We start from the raw sequence: 20,979 nt of genomic DNA on the forward strand, positions 1-20,979 counted from the left end.
TCTCCTGAAGTAAGGGAAACAAAAGCAAAAATAAACTACTGGGACTTCCTCAAAATAAAACTCCTCTGCACAGCAAAGGAAACAATCAATAAAACTAAAAGGCAACCTACAGAATAGGAGAAGATACTTGCAAATTACATATACCTATATATAAAGGGCTAGTATCCAAAATAGATAAAGAACTTATAAAACTTAACAGCCCCCAAATGAATAATCCAATTAAAAATGGGTAGAAGACATGAATAGACATTTTTCCAAAGGAGACATCCAGATGACTAACAGACACATGAAAAGATGCTCAACATCACCCATCATCAGGGAAATATGAGTCAAAACTACAATGAGATATCACCTCACACCTTTCAGAATGGCTAAAATCCACAACATAAACAACAAGTGTTGGTGGGGATGTGGAGAAAGGGGAACACTCTTGCACTGTTGAGAGAAATGCAAACTGGCAGAGACACTCTGGAAAACATTACGGAGGTTCTTCACAAAATTAAAAATATAGAACTACCTTATGATCTGGTAATTGCACTATTAGGTATTCACCCAAAGACTACCAAAATACTAATTCAAAGGGATACGTGCACCCTAATGTTTATAGCAGCTTAATCTACAGTAGCCACAGTATGGAAACAACCCACCAAAGAAGATGTGGTATACATATATACAATGGAATATTACTCAGCCATAAAAAAGAATAAAAATTTTGCCTTTTGTACAGACATGGATGGAGCTAGAGACTATTATGCTAAGCAAAATCAGTCAGTCAGAGAAAGGCAAATACCATATGATTTCATTCATATGTAGAATTTAACAAACAAAACAAATTAGCAACGGGGGTAAATAGAGAGAGAGGCAAACCCAGAAACAGATTCTCAACTATAGAGAACAAACTGATTGTTTGGGGTGGGGGAGATGGGCAGGGGGATGGATTAAATAGGTAGTGAGGATTAAGGAGGCAGTTGTGATGAGCATACAGTGATGGATAAAAGTGTTGAATCACTATATTGTACACCTCAAACTAATATTACACTGTATGTTAACTATTTGGAATTTAAATAAAAACTTAAACCCTCAAAATTTCAGAAGTCCCTGCCTTCATGGAACTTGAGATTATTTGGGGACTAGAAGAAATAGAATTTAAAAATATTGATGTTAGTGACATGATGAGAACAGTACAGGATTCTATTGAAATAAATATTAGAAGAGTAATTCAAATAGTGGCACCAGGGAAATTTTCTTTTTTTCAGTACATTGTATTACGGAGAGACCTTAAACATTGGTAGGAACTAGCTAGATAAAGAAGAAAATGGAAAGAAATGTGTTTCTAACAGAAAGCCATAGGTGAGAGCAGGCTATGTTCAGCTGATGGAAATAAGTTTGGCCTGTCAGGACCAGGTGTTTAGGGTGTGAGTGATGGCAACTGTGAAGTAAAAGAGGACTAAGTCAGACAGAGTCTTGAAAAGCACGCTAGGGGGGCGCCTGGGTGGCGCAGTCCGTAAAGCGTCCGACTTCAGCCAGGTCATGATCTCGCAGTCCGTGAGTTCGAGCCCCGCGTCGGGCTCTGGGCTGATGGCTCGGAGCCTGGAGCCTGTTTCCGATTCTGTGTCTCCCTCTCTCTCTGCCCCTCCCCCGTTCATGCTCTGTCTCTCTCTGTCCCAAAAATAAATAAACGTTGAAAAAAAAAAAAAAAGCACGCTAGGGACAGTAAAGGTCAGAGCAGTGGGGAACCAGTGAGGTTTGCAAGCTAACATGATCATATTTGCTTTTTATTTTTTTTTTCAACGTTTATTTATTTTTGGGACAGAGAGAGACAGAGCATGAACGGGCGAGGGGCAGAGAGAGAGGGAGACACAGAATCGGAAACAGGCTCCAGGCTCCGAGCCATCAGCCCAGAGCCCGACGCGGGGCTCGAACTCACGGACTGCGAGATCATGACCTGGCTGAAGTCGGACGCTTTACCGACTGCGCCACCCAGGCGCCCCCATATTTGCTTTTTAGAAATGTCAATCTAGCTACAGAACTGAGACTGGACTGTAGAGAGAGAAGACAGGAGGCAGGAACACCACTTAGCTTCTATGGAAGCCCGAACTGATCAATAAAATACATGAATTCAAGACAGTCATTGAGGAGGTAGTATTTCTAGGTATTTGTGAATTACTGGATGAGGTGAGTGAAGATGGAAATATAGCCAATGGCAATTAGGTTTTCATATAACTCAATGGGTAATGTCAGCCTTCCTTGAGATAGAAACCACAGAAGAAAGAATCTAATGGAAGTCAACAACCATTCAGTTTTGGATATGTTTATGTTTTCTATGGGATCTATACGTGAATCTGACACATGGGTCATAAAATATAAGATTTAAAGCTCAGGAATGATATAGACATGTAGAAAACAAATAGCAAAATGGCAGACATAAATAATGCTTTATTAGTAATTATATTAATGTAAAGGGGTTAAAAACTGCAATCCAAAGGCAGACATTGGCAGATTTAAACAAAAAAATCCAACAGTATGCTGTCTACAAGAGACACACTTTAGATTCAAAGACACAAATAGATTGAAAGTAAAAGGCTAGAAAAATATGTATTATGCGAACAGTAACCAAAATAAAGCTGAAGTGGCTGTACTAATATCAGGTAATATAAACATTGAGACACAAAGTATAGCTAGAGATTAAAAAGGATATTTCATAATGATAAAATACCAATCCATTAGGAAGACATAAATGTGAGTATTTATGAATATATACATGAATTAAAAACTTACAGAACTGGAAAGCAAAATAGTTGGAGATGCTAAAATCAATTTCAGTAATGGGTAACACAATTAGGAAAAGGATCAAAAGAAAATGCAAGACGTGAAAAAACTATAAACTCACTAGACCTGACGGACATCCGTAAAAAACTCCACCCAACAACAGAAGATTACAGATTTTTCTCAAACTAGTGCAAGTGAGACATTCTCCCAGTAGAGAACATCTGTTAGACCATAAAGCAAGCTCCAATAATTCTGAAGATACTGAAGTCACATAAAGTATGTTTTTCACTAAGTGTAATGCAGTTTAATTAGAAATCAAGAAGAAATAAATCTGAGAATAAATAAATTTCTTATTCAGAAATAAATCTGAAGTGTAATGCAGTTTAATTAGAAATCAAGAAGAAATAAATCTGAGAAGAAATAAATTTCTGAGAAATTCACAAATATGTGGAAATGAAACAATACCTTCCTAATAACCAATGAGTCAAAGAGGAGATGCCAGTGAAAACTTTAAAATGTTAGAATATATTTTGAGATGAATGGAAAATGAGTACACAGTTTATCAACATTTGTGGGATATGTAGCTAAAGCAGTGCTTATAGGGGAATTTAGCTATAAATGACTATATTAAAGCTCAGAAAAGAGATCTGAACCTAGCTATAAACATATATTTTTTTATCATCAATGTATAGATCGAGGGGTTTTGTTTATTTATTACTTTTCCTTTGAGTTGTTTTGTAAGTCTTAAAGCAGCTTATAAAAAAGTTGAAGAATACACCGTTGATGATTGATTGATTCATTCATTTCTATTTATTTATTCATTTTTATTGAGGTACAATTGATATACACTATATTAGTTTCAGATGCACAACATAGTGATTTGATAATGTTATGCATTATGCAATGTTCACCCTAAGTGTAGTTACCCTAAGTCACCATACAACATTATTATGATATTATTGACTATATTCCCTAAGCTGTACTTTTCATCCTCGTGACTTCTTTATTTTATTACTAGAGCTTTTTCTTAATCCCCTTCACCTATTTTGCACCCCCTCCCCACCCTTAACAACCACCAGTTGGTTCTCGGTATTTATAATTTGGTTTCAGTTTTTTGTTCATTTATTTTTGTTCATTTGTTTTTCAGGTTCCGCATATAAGTGAAATCATATGGTATTTTTCTTTCTCTGCCTGACTTGTTTCACTTAGCATAATACCCTTATGTTTATTTACAACAACCAAGTTATGGAAGCGACTTAAGTGTCCACTGATAGAGGAATGGATATAGATCAAGAGCTTTTATTTTTGTGGTTTTGGATTTCAACAACCCTCTGAGCCTTCTGATTTTGAGTTCAAAATTGAGTGTCAATGTGCTTTTTTGTTGGAGGAAAAGCTAACTTTCATCAGATTTTTAAAGGGATCCATAAACCTCAAATGAATTGAAAACTGATATTAATAGTAATTAAAACTTTAGGAACAAATAAAAAGTATTCCATACCTCCACATATGATCAAGAAAAGTGAGGAGATAATTAGGCTAAGGCAGATTTATGGGACATACTAAGTGTCAGGACAGGACAGGGGGCTTTAAAAATAGACATGAAAATGATGGTTGTCAAACCTCCGTAAGAGCCATATTGGAAGACGCCTCAGAGAAAGCATCGGCACCAAATGCTGTCAAAGTATGTAGGTTAAATCCTAAGTGGGATTTAACTATGGCAATTTAAGGTTGGAAAACGTGCACAGCTTTGCCAGCAAAAGGGTCCTGGTGGCAGCTGGGCACAGCATGTGTGAAAGCCACACTACACGGAGGGTATACTGAGCACAGTAGAAAGTGACAAAGTTAAGCTATGAGGGTTAATAGTTTATTGAAGAACACATGCTAAGTGTCCTTATCAAAACAAAAACAAAAATAAAAGAAGACAGGGAAACTTTGAGAGTGTTGGGAGGTTTGCCCCCTGATTGTGGTGATGGTAGCATCGGTATTTACAGAAGTTCAAACTGTACACATGAAACGTGTACAGTTCATTGTATATCAATTATACCTCAATAAAGCTGTTAAAAACTTTTAAAATAAAATAATAGGACCTGAGGAAAAAAAGACGTTTGGCTGGGGGAAAAAAATAAGAAGACGCTAAAACAAAAATAAAGTTTCATGATGGTTCATAGCTTAGCCTTTAAAATCATCATCAGAGTGGGGTATGGTGTCTTTAATCACATATCCTCTGTACCTATCTCAGTGATAGAAGTAATCCCAGAAATGCTACGACTCTAACCCATAACATAAGTTCTCAGGCTTCTGGTCTTCATAAAAAGGATCATAGCCTTCAAAACTGTCAAGGTTTCAGAGAAGGAAGTGTTTCCTACTACTTGTGACTTGAGAAATTTGTATTATGGAGGAGAAAAACAACACGTCATTGAAAAAATTATATAGGTCTGTGCCTGTGTTTTACTTCATTTTCCATATAGGACCAAATTGTTTCTTCAGTTGAGAAAGTAAATACAATGGCCTGAAGACCCAATGACCACACAGTTGATGAGATGGTCCACTCACATACCTTACCCAGCTATCTCGTGGCTCTCCTCTGGTGGATGGATGATTAGTTAAGACGCTTGGGTTTAGAAGCTCTTCATTTCCTCCCAAAGAATTCAAGGGGACATTGAAATTGCATTCATAATTATTTCCCTTAGGTCTACCATTTTCCTATTCCTCTGTCATCTTAAAATGTAAATTTTCCTAAAAGTGGTCTCATTTAGCAATTTAATGGGAAGTAGTTGATGAAATTCCTTTCTTGCATGACTCTTTATACCAGGGCTGCAGAGAGACTCCTTAGATAGAAAGTTGAGTGAGTGAGAATTGAGCTGCATTCAGCACAGCGGGAAACACAGTGACCCTCCATCAATTCTCCAAGGTCCCAGCACTAATTATGGCAACAAACATAAGCATTCTGGAATAAGACAAGAAAGAAAACAAGCATTTCATGTTGATTTTGGTGCAGGTGCATTTATGTACATTTTTGAGAGGCAACCTTAGCCACGGCTAGGAGTGAGACGCTGATAGACTGCCTAAGTTTTTGGTTTTGTTTTTCAATGTTCACATATATCTTTACTGCTTACAATGATCTCATATAGTTTTGATCCTCACAAGCACCCTGTGAGGTAGGCAGTTTTTAGTTATTCGTTCTCTGTAAACATTGAAAGGTGCCAAGGGAAGTTTGCTCTTAGGTCAAGTTTCCATGTGTTGAAAGAATCAAGAGAAGTTTTTTAAAAAACCGTTTGTCTTTTTTTTTAATGTTTATTTTTCAGAGACAGAGAGAGACAGAGCACGAGTGGGGGCAGGGCAGGGAAAGAGGGAGACACAGAATCTGAAGCAGGCTCCAGGCTTTGAGCTGTCAGCACAGAGCCTGATGTGGGGCTCGAACTCATGAGTTGTGAGATCATGACCTGAGCCGAAGTCGGACACTCAACCGACTGAGCCACCCAGGTGCCCCTAAAAACTGTTTCCCTAGCTTTAGTTTTAGAAATTACATTACACGTTTCTTATTTTCATAGCCTATCCTTTACAGAGAAGATGAAATGTGTCTGAAACATACCTTTGGATTCTTTTGAGATTCACTCTGACTAAGCTACATTTTTAGTTGAGAGAAGTATTTGTTTGTTTTTCTCACATTCTTTGAAGTGGGTGTTGTATCCAGTTATAGGAATTCTGAATGTTAGTGCCGAGTTCTTACCTTTGGAACCAGGCATATCATGATTTAGGTTTGAAGAACTTGCAGTCTCTTCTCTGATGTGTTCAGGCTGAGTTTCCTTGCAGGACCAGCAGTGTTGACCTTCAATGCTGACAGAAAGCTTCTACATTTACGATGATGTTTAACTATTGTACTGCATCTTTCACATGCAAGAAACAATGCATTTTTGGAATTTTTGTACCTTTTCACCACTTTTACTCCTTTCAACAATACATTTTTGCAGTTTTTGTGCTTTTTCACAATTTTTGCTTCTTTAAAACTATGTATAATTTCTTTGAAGAAGTTTCTGTGTTTCGGGTGTCAGTTTGGGCTTGGGTTTGAGGCACAGTCCAAAATTACTCGGAACCAGAAACTGGAAACAGTATGGATACTTTTATTCAAAAGTGTTCTTATCATCACGTGATGAACCGTGGTGGAGGCAGTGGGCCTGGCCTGGGCTTCTATCTTATCATTTCTGGTTTTCTGGGTGAAACCTGGTGAGATAAGGAAACTCCTCCAGAAGTGGAGTTTCCAGTATGTTCCTTATTTGTGGAGGGGCACTGGTGTGGTGTCTTAAGGTCTGTGTGCCCTATCTATAGATTGCCCTATCTATAAATGCCCTATCTATAGATTGAGGGTAATAATAGTACCCACCTCACATGGATGTTGTGAAATTTAATTGATGTAAAGGTTTAAAACAGCTCCAGGGTGCCCGGTGGCTCAGTCAGTTAAGCGTCTGACTCATGATCTCAGGGTTTGTGAGTTCGAGCCCCTGCATTGGGCTCTGGGCTGACAGCACAGAGCATGCTTCAGATTCTGTGTCTCTGACTCTCTCTGCTCTGGCTCTCAGTTCACAACTCTGTCCCTCTCTTTCAAAAATAAAGAAACATTAAAAAAAAGATTTAAAACAATGCCTAGTCAAACAATAACATCTTAATACTTCACAGCTAACGTTGTTATAATCACATTTAATCTCAGGGAGTTTTGTATTCTTATCCACAGGTTGGCAGAAGAGACCAGAGAAGCATTCAAGTCTCTGGCCTACAGCCTTGGGCTGATACACAACAGAGCCAAGATATAATCAATCCTCAAGCACTTTTTGCAAGATCACAGTGCCCCACAAGTGATTAATGTACTCCTGGCCTCTCCTGCCTCATTTTGTACTCATGATTTATGTCTTTGCACTTTATTGTGAGTAATATGTTTACACAAAGTCAGAAAATTGTATCATTGAAAAAAAAAAAAGAAACCAGAAGTGAGGTGGTCAGGTGTGTAACAGTTACAGCAAGATATTTTTGTCAGTTTTAGCTCAACACTTCCAGTATATTCTGCCATCCAGCCAGACCTCAGATCTGTCTTAAAGGCAAAAATCCAGAGGAATTTCAATTAGTTCCAATTTCAAAATAGAGGATTTTTACTAGACTCATGCAAACACAGACTATGGTGTTAGATAGATAGATAGATAGATAGGGAAATCAGAAGACCCAGCTCAGATTTTTAAAACAAACATACTTCTTAGGGAAAATGAAGTTAAATAAAATTGTCATCAAAAGCTCTTACACCCTTTGAAAGTTAAACTACACGGTAAACTTGGATTACCAGCATTTTTCAGGCTGTTGCTTTGCAAAGTGAAAGCACCTTCCATTCACTAGAGACAGAAAGTGACTATGAACCTTCAGAAAGTTAAGTGCAGGTGCCATGTTGTTAATCCCAGCCTAGAAGATAAACTTTATATTTCCGAGAAGACTGTCCACAAACCCCGACTATATTGTTAGCATAGTTTAAGAAGTTTTGAGTCAAGGAAAGGGGATTTACTTTTTGTGCTGCCAAAGCTTACTGGGTTTCTAGTCGAACACAGCCAAGAGGATAAACTGCGAAATAATTAAGAGGAGGTCTAAACTCAGATTTGTTCAGCTTGCTTCTTAGAATAGTTAATATTAACTGACTTTTACATTTAGATTCACTTAATTTGGCAAATGCCATGAAAACTAAATCACATAAGCTTTTCTACACTAACACTCTTTCTAGGACTGGGAAAAACTTATGAAATACTTTAATTTTGAGGTGTTCTACAAAGAGTCAGACTACAATAAAAAATGACTTTGTGAATAACAGCCAAACATTTTGATTGTCTTGAAAAATAATTTCAAGAAATAATTGATTATTTTAATAAATAAATGAGTAGCATCTTTATACTTTATACTCCTTCATACATTTGCCCTGAAATGAGTTAGTAGTGACTATCTTTAAAGATATTTTCAATGACTTTGTTATACTGTTGGACAGTTTAGGAAAATCAGAAGGTACTGTTTCTAGCATTCAAATGCAACTCAGCATGATATATCTGCTTCCGAAGCCCCAAATCCCTGAGACTCCATTCAATGGCAAACAGATGATAACCTATTGGAACCCCAGAAAGAGGTAGAGACTATTTCATGCTTCTACTACAGACCCAGTTAAATGGTTTCAAGTGTGTTTTAATTGCATGGATTGAAATGTACAAAGAAATGGTGGATTAGACAGTGGAGTTTTCCTCCTACTTCCCTGCTTCATTTTGACAAGATTTCCCCTGCAAAATCAGAAGTAGAAAAGAACTTCCTCTTATTCATGGTGATTATGTACCAGAGCGCATTTTTAACATCTGGTTGTGTTATCCTGGAAAAGCATGGCCTATGTGCTGTAGGCTCAGAGAGGCTCAGAGTTCAGGGAAAAGAGATGAACGGCTAAAAAGTCATTTTAAACAAGCTCCATCCTTTGTTTTCATGCTTGGGAATACATGCTATTCAATAGATAGTCCATAGCAACCTTTGTAAAAATCTAGTTTCCTTTCCTAAATATTTCTTTCACATCCTCCTTTATATGCCCAAACTTTGAGGTCTGAAGGCATTCAAGCCAAATTAGTTATCATTTACAGGTGCTGATGAACTAGGTGTTTTACATTACCAGAAATCTTCACCCAGTTACTAAAATATATCCATTTTTTACAGATGGGTTAACTGGGAAATGTAACTTGCCCAGATTTATAAGAGCTGAGATGCTCAAAATGTTTGATTTCAAAATTCACACTTTAATTTTTGTGTTTATTTATTTTTGAGAGAGAGAGAGAGAGAGAACGAGTGGGGGTGAGGCAGAGAGACAGGGAAGCCCAGAATCTGAAGCAGGCTCCAGGCTCTGAGCTGTCCACACAGAACCTGATGTAGGGCTTGAACCCACGAACCATGAGATCATGACCTGAGCTGAAGTCAGATGCTTAACCAACTGAGCCACACAGGCGCCCCTAAAATTCACACTTCAAAACTACAGTGTGTGTTGCCTCTCATTATTTCAAAAAAAATTCTGTAATTTGGAAAAAAGACTATTTCAAAATATTTCTAACCATTAGCTCAAATTCATTGACAAATGTTTTCATTTACTCCTCTGTCTCTCTCATACACACACACATGCACTCTGGCATACAAATATATACATATATGTATATGTTTTTTCTTCATTATCTTAAGTTTTTATGTGTGCTTAATTTTGAAAATGGGCTGTTTTCTTGCTTTTTAAAAATATCTAGCTGATAATCATTTCATTTTAAATGGTTATTGTTAATTTTGCCTTCTCATTCCCAGAGTCAAAACCTATCTTTTTAAACCTCTGACTTTGCCTTATTTTTCCATCTATGTCAAACTTCTATGCAGGAACCAGGGTAAAAAGAATATTTAAGAGGAAGATAATAAATAGGAGAATGAAGGCTCATCCTCAATGTATTCAATTCTTCAAATTTTCCATTATTTTATATATTTTATGTTAAAGAACAGTACAGAGCGGTGCCTGGGTGGCTCAGTCGGTTAAGCATCCAACTTCGGCTCAGGTCATGATCTCGCAGTTTGCAGGTTCGAGCCCTGCGTTGGGCTCTGTGGTGACAGCTCAGAGCCTAGAGCCTGCTTCTGATTTTGTGTTTCCCTTTCTCTCTGTCCCTCCCCTGTTCATGCTCTGTCTCTCAGAAATGAATAAACGTTAAAATTTTTTTTTAAAAAGAAAAGTACAGAATAATCTATTATAAAATGTTACACTAAAACTTGACAATAAAAGTGAAAAATCTGATTGCAAAATTCATTCTTTTTGACTAGTTAAAAGAGAAAACATAAAAACTTCAAAACATTTAAAACAAATAGTGTTTCAATGGTCTCAAGTGTTAGAAAAGATAAATAATTCATAAAAATTCAAAGAATTTAGTTCTGCTATTTCCTTAAATGTAGGCAACAAATTAGTTTACTCTTGAATCAAGAAAGAATAAACAAATGAATTAAATTCTATTTCAAGACACCCATTCAGTATAAAAAATTGGTGTCAGAAACTAGCATTCCAATAGAAAATTTGCCTGTAAATACAAGTATTTGCACAAACATTTAGTCTTCCATTCATGGCCAAGAACTTTAGATTCAATCACTATTATATTCAAATACGGTCTTTATTTTTGGAAAGAAATATTTTAATACTTTATAATGGTGATGTTGGGACCACTGCCCCAGTTCACCGATATGTCCACAAACCAGGAAGCTCATCTGAAGCTTCCTCTAAAGTTTGTATTGGGATTTCACTACCTAGACATAATTATTAAACTATTGGTCAGGGGCTTGAACTCCATCTCCAGCTATCCCCTTCCTTCCCTAGAGGTCATGCTGACCTAAAGTTCCAACTCTCTAATCACATGGCTGATCCTTCTAATGATCAGCCTCACTCCTGAAGACAGATAGGCACCCTCACACGTAAACCATAAATCACCTCATTAACCTAACAAAGAAACTCCTATTATTAGAAAATTCCAAGAGTTTTTGAAGCGTTGTCCCAGGACCTGGGGATTAAGATTAAATGTATTTCTATTATACCACAAATCCCCATTATGTGTTCATTTTATCTGGTATGATTGATATAGAGCTTCTAATACTTTATTCTGCCATATACACTTTAATATTCTTCCTTTTTTGTTGTTGTTTTTGAGATTACTTTCCAAGGCAATATATTCCTTACATAAAATTCACATATAGGGTTTTATATACATAGAGAGTAAAGGAGAGAGAGAGATAGAGTGCGCATTTACAGGAGCAAGAGGGAACACAGCTGCTACTATAGTTAAATGAGATTTAAAATAAAACAAGAGCAAAAAAAGTTCATAGATTTGAAATGCATGATGGTTTTCTACTGGTAGCTTAAAATTAATTCGTTACAGTCAAGACAGTTTAGGGCTGAGATTAGAACAGACCCAGATTCCAGGAACTTGAGTCTGAATCCCTCTTGTACCCCAACTGTAGAGATGGAGGGACCTAAAGTACAAGCAGGGATATAAGATGAAGCACCGCTGGGGGTGTCTATAGGGTTCCTGAAGTCATGAACATTTTGGAAAACTCCATGTCAAAAGCCACAGAAAGCCTTTCAAAGCAGGAAGAGGATGCCAACATCTTCACAGAAACTAAGGTGGTAATGAGGTATGGGACATTTTAGCAATCAGAGATGCAAAGTAAGTGTGTTGAGGGCTTGAAGTTTAGAAGCCCACAGTTAGCCCTGTGCCAGTTTGTCAGAGTCTTAGACTATTATGACTCCAAGTGTTCTATGATGGACTATTGTGCCAGTATGGTCCACGTAGACAACTGTTTGATTGCCTGGTCTTTCCTGAAACCTTCGTCTCTTCATTTCAACTTGTCTTCTGAGTTGTAGTCTGTCCTGACCCATATCTTCCCCAATTTCACTTGCTTATACATAGTCCTAACATTTCCCTTAACTAGACCACTGGTCCACAACATTGGCTACCCTTTAGAATCAACAGATGGAGCTTTAAAAGGTGCACACTAATTAAAATCCCTGGAATTAAAGCTTGTGTATTTGTGTGTGTGTGTGTGTGTGTGTGTGTGTGTGTGTGTGTGTGTTTTCAAGCTCTCTGGTGTTTTAATGTCTATCACCACACTTACCTGACAGGGTCAACTTTTACATGTAGTAGTTATAAAACAATAGAAATCAATAGCAACGCTATGGTTAGTTTGAATTTTGTTGCAAGGTACCAGACTAAATTTAATTCAACTGCTCAGTGCATGAATTTGAAACGCATGACCAGAAATCATTTTTTTATTTTTTAATTTTTTTAATGCTTATGTATTTCTGAGGAGGGGGGGGAGGGTCAGAGAAAGACACACAGAATCTGAAGCAGGCTCCGGGCTCTGAGCTGTCAGCACAGAGCCCAACATGGGGCTCAAAGGCATGAACCATGAAATCATGACCTGAGCTGAAGTCAGACACTTAACCGACTGAGCCACCCAGGCACCCCCAGAAATCATTTTTTTGAAAAATAGTAGATAATCTCCCAGAGCAAAATAATAACTTTTTTGTCCCTTTAAGTTAGGGGAAGCTACACAGTATTATTCAAATCAGGCCCATAATATCTCTTGTGTGAGATGCTAGCACAGTACATTATCAGATGCCCCCACATTGCATAAATTGGCACAAGACCAATTAAGAAGAAAACTAGAGCAATAGAATTATAGTTGTCGACGTCAGAAAGCCTTTATACTATAATGACTGATTTTTTAAATAAGTAAGATCAAGAGAGAGAATATTTTCCAATTAGTGTATCACTTCTGTTATGGATAGGTTGGCTAAGCCAATTAAGTATGGATCAAAGAAGAATGCAACCTGATAGAGACCAATCCATTACTCTCTCACTCTTTGAAAGATTTTTATTAGTCCCTGTCATTCTAGAATGATATCAGTTATCATTCTAGGCACTGAGGATATTGATTAAGATAGATGACAAGGTCCTTGGTCTTAAGGAATCTACATTTGTCAACAGGAGTCAGATGAGAAACAAAGAATGCAAAGTGTAATGTTAGGTAGTAATCAATGCAATGATGCAATAATGCAGAATAAAGGGATAAAGGATGATGGAGGGATATGGTAATTTAGAACAGGTTGCTAATAAGGATTTGTCAAAATGGGTGAAGTTTGCCAGAGATCTGAATGAGAGAGAAAGGCGTACAAATACCTAACAGAAAAGCATTTGGGGCAGAAAGAACAGAAAATGCAAAGGCCTTAAGGAAGAAATGAATCTAGAATGAATGATTAAGGGCAACAGAATTAAAATATGGTGAGTTAATGGAGAACAGAAGATTCAGTTTGAGAAACAGTGAAGGCCCAGTTCATACAAGGCCTTACAGACCTGAAAAAAAAATCCGAAAAAAATAAAGAAAAAAGAAGGGAAAATAGCATTAAACTCTTGTTTATAATTACCACAAACTGACTAATTATAATATAGTTTTTCACAATTTTAATAAATATTATGTGGAAAGAAGCAGTATATGGTCAAACAGATTTAGAAAATAAACAGATTTAGAAAATACTCGATCAAAATGGGTCAGGCACATTTCTTTGCTGTAAAGCCTCTGATGGCATTTCATAATCTGATTTGTGTGTTCATAATCTGATTGATCTGATCAATCAAAGACAGAGACTGTAATCTGCATTTTTGAAATTTACTGTCCTTGATAATTTTCTCACTCATAGACTATCTTTCAGGACTACAGTTCTTGGCCAAACGCCATCAAAAGTTCTGTATGGAGAGAGGTGAGTAGCTCACACAAAACTAGATCTGTGCTTTAGTCTGAAAGTGATTCCTCACTTGTCAAAGGCATATGCTGAGACAGGAGCATTTAAGAAATAAATTAGACTTTGTGGAGAGAAGTTTTTAAGGAGATTCACCCTTTAGAAGGACTGACTTGCCAAGTAAAAAAATTCAGCAGATACTCAGTTCTTTCAATATTCCTTCTTGCCCTGTTCTCCCTTCTCCTGTGTGTTCAGTTGCATATACGTTAGGCTGTTTGGTATGTCCCCACCGCTCTCACATGCTCTTGAAGTTTGGATAATTTCCATAGACTTGTCAAGCTCACTAATATTTGCTTCAGTCGTATAGAGTCTACTAACAATATTCTCGCAGGAAATCTTCATTTTCTGTTACGTGGTTTTATTTCTAGCATTTCCATTTGTTTTCTTTTTTCTTAAATTTTTTTCTCCACTAAAATTACCATCTGATTTTGCATATTGCCTACTTTTCCCATGAGAGCCTCTCACATATTAATCATGGTTAGTAACTTCCCTGTGAGATGTTCCAAGACTTGGGGCATATCTGACTCTGCTTTGGATTGTCTCCCCTTTTGGTGTGCTTCCTAATTTTTGCTGTTGAAAGCCAGACAACTCTTTTTTTTTTTTTCAATATTTATTTATTTTTGAGAGAGGGAGAGAGAGAGAGAGAGGGACAGGATGTCAGTCGGGGAGGGGCAGAGAGAGAGGGAGACACAGAATCTGAAGCATGCTCTAGGCTCTGAGATGTCAGCACAGAGCCTGACGCAGGGCTTGAACTCACGAACTGTGAGATCATGACCTGAGCCGAAGTTGGACACTTAACCCACTGTCACCCAGGAGCCCCGCCAGACAACTCTTTTCAGACTATAGACACTGAGGTAAATATTTTTTGTAACTCTTGGAAATGGGCATGACTTTTCTTCTGGTAACCTGCTGTGTGGAGAGTTGAGTTAATCTATTTAGGAGGTGAGCTGGGTTTGCAGCTTGTTAGGCTAATGTTACTCTCAGGACACCACAGGCTTAATCCTCTAGAAATATATTTAGGATGGGAGTTTGCCAGAGGCCTTTTTTCACATGTCTTCTCTTTTTTTGCTTCTGGTCTTCCCTGGGAGCTATGTCCCAGAGAGAGTCTGTCTCTTACCTATTGCAAGTAAATTACATGTTACTAGAAACTTGCTAACCTGTCAACGTGTGTGTGTGTGTGTGTGTGTGTGTGTGTATCTGTGTGAGAGAGAGAGAGAGTGTGTGTGTGTGTAGGGGTGTTTTCTCTGTTGTTCTCAATAAGCCTCAGTCTTAGGCAGGCACCATACTCTTGGTCGCAGGGATGTGGCATCCTCAGTTCACCGTTCCTCACATATCCTGTCCTTCCCCCACTCCCATCCTCCACCCCACACACAGATTAAGGCTTTGTCCTTGATAATTTTTTTCAAAGATCATCTCCCATAAGGGAGATAGGGAAGAAGGATCTTGGTGAATTTCCTCACTTCTCCTGCCATGGCTACCATTTCCCTCCCCCAGTTCCATACAAGGGAGACTTTCTTGGGATTTCCCCTATATTTCTATGAGTGCCCAGTAAAATTTACATAGAAAAATTCTGCAAGAAGATGTGAACTTCCTCTCTGCTTGGGCCCCCAGGGTCTTCACCCTAGATGGGCAGGGTACACAGAGTTTCTACCCATTTTCCATCACCTGGGCTGAGCTCTTCTCACTGGCTGCATCTTGCCCGGTAAAGCAGGCAAGGCATTTCCTCTCTTCTTGAGGGTACCTTTCTCTTCTTAGATTTGGGACCGGTTGGTTGTCTTGCTCAGCTTCCTGGAGGTGGGCTCAGACAAGTTATGAACTTGCTGTTCATCATTTTTTGATTGTTGTAAGGTTGAAACTACACCCATTTCAGCTCTCTATGTGTGAATGGGAAACCAGTCAAAAGGTAAACAGACAAACAAACAAACAAACAAACACCCTGCCAGGTCACTCAGGCAATACCTAGTTTATTCATGGTGCAAACAGTTCTCAAATGATTATCATACCTGCCAAGTGTCATAATATAATCACTGTTGCAAAAATCAAGGACACGGCCATTTTCTTTGTAGAGTCAATAATTTACAGGAACGATAACTGAACGCCTCAATGATTTTGTGAACTAGAGCTAGGTAAGGTGACTATTTTGCTCATCCTGGGGTGCAAAGGTTTCCCCTGTGCCAACCAGAGGACACAGTACGTACAGTCACGTGCAATTAAGTCAGGGGACATGTCATATTTGTTTTATACCCATCTTCCATCTACTTAAACAAGAGGTTATAATTAAAATGATTTTTGTCACGTTGCACTTATTTTATTGCAAGGTTTGGGCTAAGTTCTCCCTAACCGATCTTTTCCTTGGGTTTCCAGTATTCCAAGAAGCATTTAATTCAGGATTTCAGGGAGAACACCTGACTCCTCACTGATACTGGTACCTAAAATTGGGAGGAAAGTAAACAGAATCCACTTCTTTACAAAATCTGCCTCTCAGCTTTTTCACCTAGAAGACAGATGATTCCATATTATGCAACAGTGATATTTTTTGTCACCAGTGGACTCTTCAGTGGCCAGATCTATAAACCGCAAGTCTCATTCATATTGCATCACAACTCTCATTCACAGCGACCAGATTTGCAGGGGCAGAATCTGCTTTTCTGGACCAGAGGAGCACACAGGGCATTCCAGTGTCCCATCTCCTCAATGAAAATGCACACCTACTCAAAGTATTGCTATTTCGTTTCTGTCCCGATGCTCTTCCTCCTTCATGGTGCATTTCCTGTCCCACCACCTCTCTTGTACCTGGTCCCAGATTCGATCTTCACCTTTCCTGACCTGCCAGTGACATTCATTTCCTCTAATACATTCTGTGACACTTGATTATATCCTGTGTTATATCTTTCTCCAAACATTTCATGGATCATGTCATTCCAAAATTACTCAGGTCCCTAAGGGAGGAAGCATGTCACTCTTACTTTGCATTTGCATGCTCCCTTGCACGTTGTCAGGCGGACAGCAATCACGGGACAAATACTGAGTTGAAACAAGTTTAAATTTCTTTATTGAAAAGGGAGAAAGAGTGGGAGAGAGACTTTGGTGATAGGTAGGAATGACATGAAGTTTAACGGGGGGAAAGAATCTGCTGACCATCAAACTCCAGAACTGAGGAAACAGGCTGAAATTGCCACAAAATCTCCCCTCTGATTTCTGCCCTCCAGGGTTACCTGTCTGCCCTTCTGTGGCCCAGAAGCCCAGGCACATTCCTGAGGCTGTGCCTTGTATCTCTCCTTCACGCCTCCTTTTCTGTCATTGCGGACGCTTCCGCATTCTCACACAAGCACTGCTGCAGATTCTCTTGGGTTTCAAACCTCCCATCAGCTGCCCACACTGCGGGGTCTTCCCTCACAGGGCACCCAGAGCCGAGCAGAATCGATTTCCCTAAGCATCATCCCACTGCCAGGGAATTAGCAAGCTTCCAGAACCACTTTGGGGGCGACTGTGTTCTACTGTTTGGTGGGAAGGGCAGCTCAGAAATGCCAGGATGGAACTGCTCAAAATGACCAGTGTGACATCTGTGGTGGAGCCCAACATGCAGCTGTCGGCGTCATCTCAGCCTGGGACGCTGCCGTGGTCAGGCTGGCACCCTGCTATGCCCATCTCCTCAACAACCCACCGTCTTTATCTGGTTTATGGCTTCATGTTTCCACCAGTGAGTTAGTAGACAGCCGTGTCCCTGTGATAACAGAAGCTGACGACAGCTTTCGCCGCCCATCTGCCAGTGAACATATGCTGGTGTAATAGAGGATTTGCGTATTATAAATTGCCACATGACCTCCGGCTTCTGCAGGTTTATGGCTGTTCCTAGCATGGTATTCGCTGCAGAGTGGTTCAAAATTGCTTGCTGAGTACACGGAATACACTGTTCTTGTCCAAGATGCCCTCCCAGACTATTGCTGAAATACCAGTGTATTTCACAGCCTAAAACATTGAATCACTTGAGTAAAAAGTGCCGGAAGCCGAGCTATCCAACCAGCCTGATGGCAGGGCCCGGGCGGTGGACGGATCGGGACCGCAGGGCGGCCCGACAGTGAAGCTTCTTGCACTCCCGCTTTTATGTAATTTGGCCTTAAGAAAAGTACCTGGGGAATTGTCTGTTGGGGGATTGCCCACGACAGGCCCCCTGGGAAAAGAACTATTGGGGAAAGAAATAAGGCTCCGCGAGGAAATTGCGCGGCCCTACATTTAGCCCTTGCCACCCCATGTAAAGACTCCTCTACCTAAAGGAAGGATAGCTTCATAGATTGCTCAGCCAAGGAAGGAACAAATGGATCTGAAAGCCCCACTCTGGCAACAAAGGAGTGTATCTATGGGCACAATTTACTCCAACCCCTAGGCCCACTTGGCCCCCAGGAGGCATTCTAGATGATGACTGAACCTAGTCAGTTAAAGTACAGAATGGTTCATTAGTTCCTAGGTGCATTGTCTCTCTGAGAAGGTATAAGGCGTGGTTCGTAAGGCCCTCTTGGCCCCCTCCTGGCACCTCAGGCCGAGGCTAACACTTTTGTTCCTCAAGCCACAAATGGTGCAGGGAAACAACTAAGGTCATGTCCCTGTAACTGTTCCACTTGAGGTGTTGAGAGATAGATGACCTTTCATGAAAACAGCAAAGCAAATGCTCTATAGATTATAGATAAACGTAGATACATAATGAAACTAATGTAAGAAATTAATCAATAAGCAAAGAGCAGGAGGAAACGTTATGAGAACACAACCATGTTATTCCTTAAAGGGTGATTACACATAGGGACATTTTTAGAATTAGGAAATGCCAGAAAACATAGATGACGTACGCTACAAGGAAACTGCTCACAAATATCATGCCACGTTTGCCACAATAAAGCGGCCAGTTCAACACACTGCTGTTGTCTGTGCCCATTTTTATTTTTGTTTTATTTTTATTTTTTTTCACTTTTTCACTGACGCCGTTCATCCTTCAGGAACCCCTGGACCTGCTGGAGCTGGACTCCGGCAAAAAAAGCATTATTCAGTGCTCTCTCTCTCTCTCTCTTTCTTTTTGTCCGTGACCTTTAGTTGCTTGTGAGAAGAAAGTAAAGCTAGAAAATAAAGCTGCCATATATCTGGCTTCAATTCACTGGCCACAACATTCGCAATTATTTTTGGACCAATAGTGTCATCAAGTCTTTTCAGAATTTCACAGGGGGAATAAAAAAAAAAAATAAAACAAAACAACAACAAAACAACCTCTTGGATGCTGCCAGACTCTAGATCCGCTGCTTTTTCACTGAAAGATGAGAAATTTGGCAAGCTGGAACTCGATTGCATTCATCCGTATTAAAAAGAGTGAAATGAGTATCTCTGGCAAGGAATTTGGGTATGGTTAATTTGAAATTGAATCACAACTACAATACGGCCTCCTAAAATGAATTTTCAAAATATTCTTTAGGTATGCAATTTCAAATAAAACTCCAAGCAAACATCACATTTAAAAATAAGGTATGCATTTTGGGGCGCCTGGGTGGCGCAGTCGGTTAAGCGTCCGACTTCAGCCAGGTCACGATCTCGCGGTCCGTGGGTTCGAGCCCCGCGTCGGGCTCTGGGCTGATGGCTCGGAGCCTGGAGCCTGTTTCCGATTCTGTGTCTCCCTCTCTCTCTGCCCCTCCCCCGTTCATGCTCTGTCTCTCTCTGTCCCAAAAATAAATAAACGTTGAAAAAAAAAAAATTAAAAAAATAAATAAATAAATAAAAATAAGGTATGCATTTAAATATAGTTGTCCCCTGCAGAAAGTGTCAGCCAGCCAATTCCTTGAAATCCGTATCATATGGTATTTTTGAGTCCCTATATTAGTGTGTAAAAGTAATTTATGATTTTCAGTAAAGAATCTTGAAATTTACTTATTTGACACTAATACCCACAGCCAGGAAATTTCAAATGCGGGGAATAAATGATCGTTATTCTAGAAATCCGAGGCTACTGACGACGCTGCTCCGCTGTTGTGATTCCCATTGTTTCCACATTTCGTGGCCATTTCTTCCAGGTACATTCACTCCTGGGGAGGCTTGCACCTTCGATGGTTACCTCCTCATGAAGAATTCTCTCTCTGTCTCTGTCTCTCTTTCTCTTTTTCTTTCCTCTCTCCCTTTCTACTCCTTCTTTTGGCACAAATTCATTTACTCAGTTGGGTTCATGTTATATACAACATTGGGCAGCTTACTTCATTCACTCCTAACAATGCATTAAGGTTATCTTTCTACTTCCGTAAACACTGGGTTATTTCATTCAGTTTATCTGCAGGATGCAGGATAGAGCTTCATTGAATAATAATTTATTTTTTTAAAAAAGATAGAATAAATATGTTTACATTTTTTAAAATAATGCATGCACGTGGTAAAAGGATATCGGGCTGAACAAAAGAGAGCAAAATGGAAAGCAATAATCTGTTTCACTGCCAGCTGTACTTTGCAGAGACTACGGTGTTAACAGCTCCTAGATTTTATGGTTGTTTCAGCTATAAGAAAAACAATTGTGTCTTGTCATCTGATTCCTAATTTGTCAAATTTATATAATATCTCTTTATCTTCAAACCACTTCCACCCTGCCACCATGATGATGAGGAACAAATTTACACTACCCTCAGTCCTTCTTTTCTTTCTTTTCTACGTTTGGATTTGATGCCATTATTATTATTATTATTATTATTATTTTCATCATCATCATCACTGTTATTATTAGTGGTAATACAAACTTGGTGCATGTTTTTATACTTTTAAATAAGACATTTATTTTTTTTTTTTAATTTTTTTTTCAACGTTTTTTTATTTATTTTTGGGACAGAGAG

General features: G+C 38.9%; 1 long non-coding RNA gene and 1 pseudogene across 1 annotated transcript in view; both read right to left on the minus strand.

Moving 5' to 3' along the window:
• Window positions 1-20,979, minus strand: part of LOC147581498 (uncharacterized) — a 225,684-nt gene that overhangs the window by 83,013 nt on the left and 121,692 nt on the right. The window lies entirely within an intron of this gene.
• LOC112869919 (ribonuclease MRP subunit p24 pseudogene) lies at window positions 6,329-17,046 on the minus strand (annotated as a pseudogene).

The sequence above is a fragment of the Puma concolor genome, chromosome B1 (assembly GCF_028749965.1).
Source record: "Puma concolor isolate L17-30 chromosome B1, mPumCon1.1.hap2, whole genome shotgun sequence".
In the NCBI taxonomy this organism is placed as follows: Eukaryota; Metazoa; Chordata; class Mammalia; order Carnivora; family Felidae; genus Puma; species Puma concolor.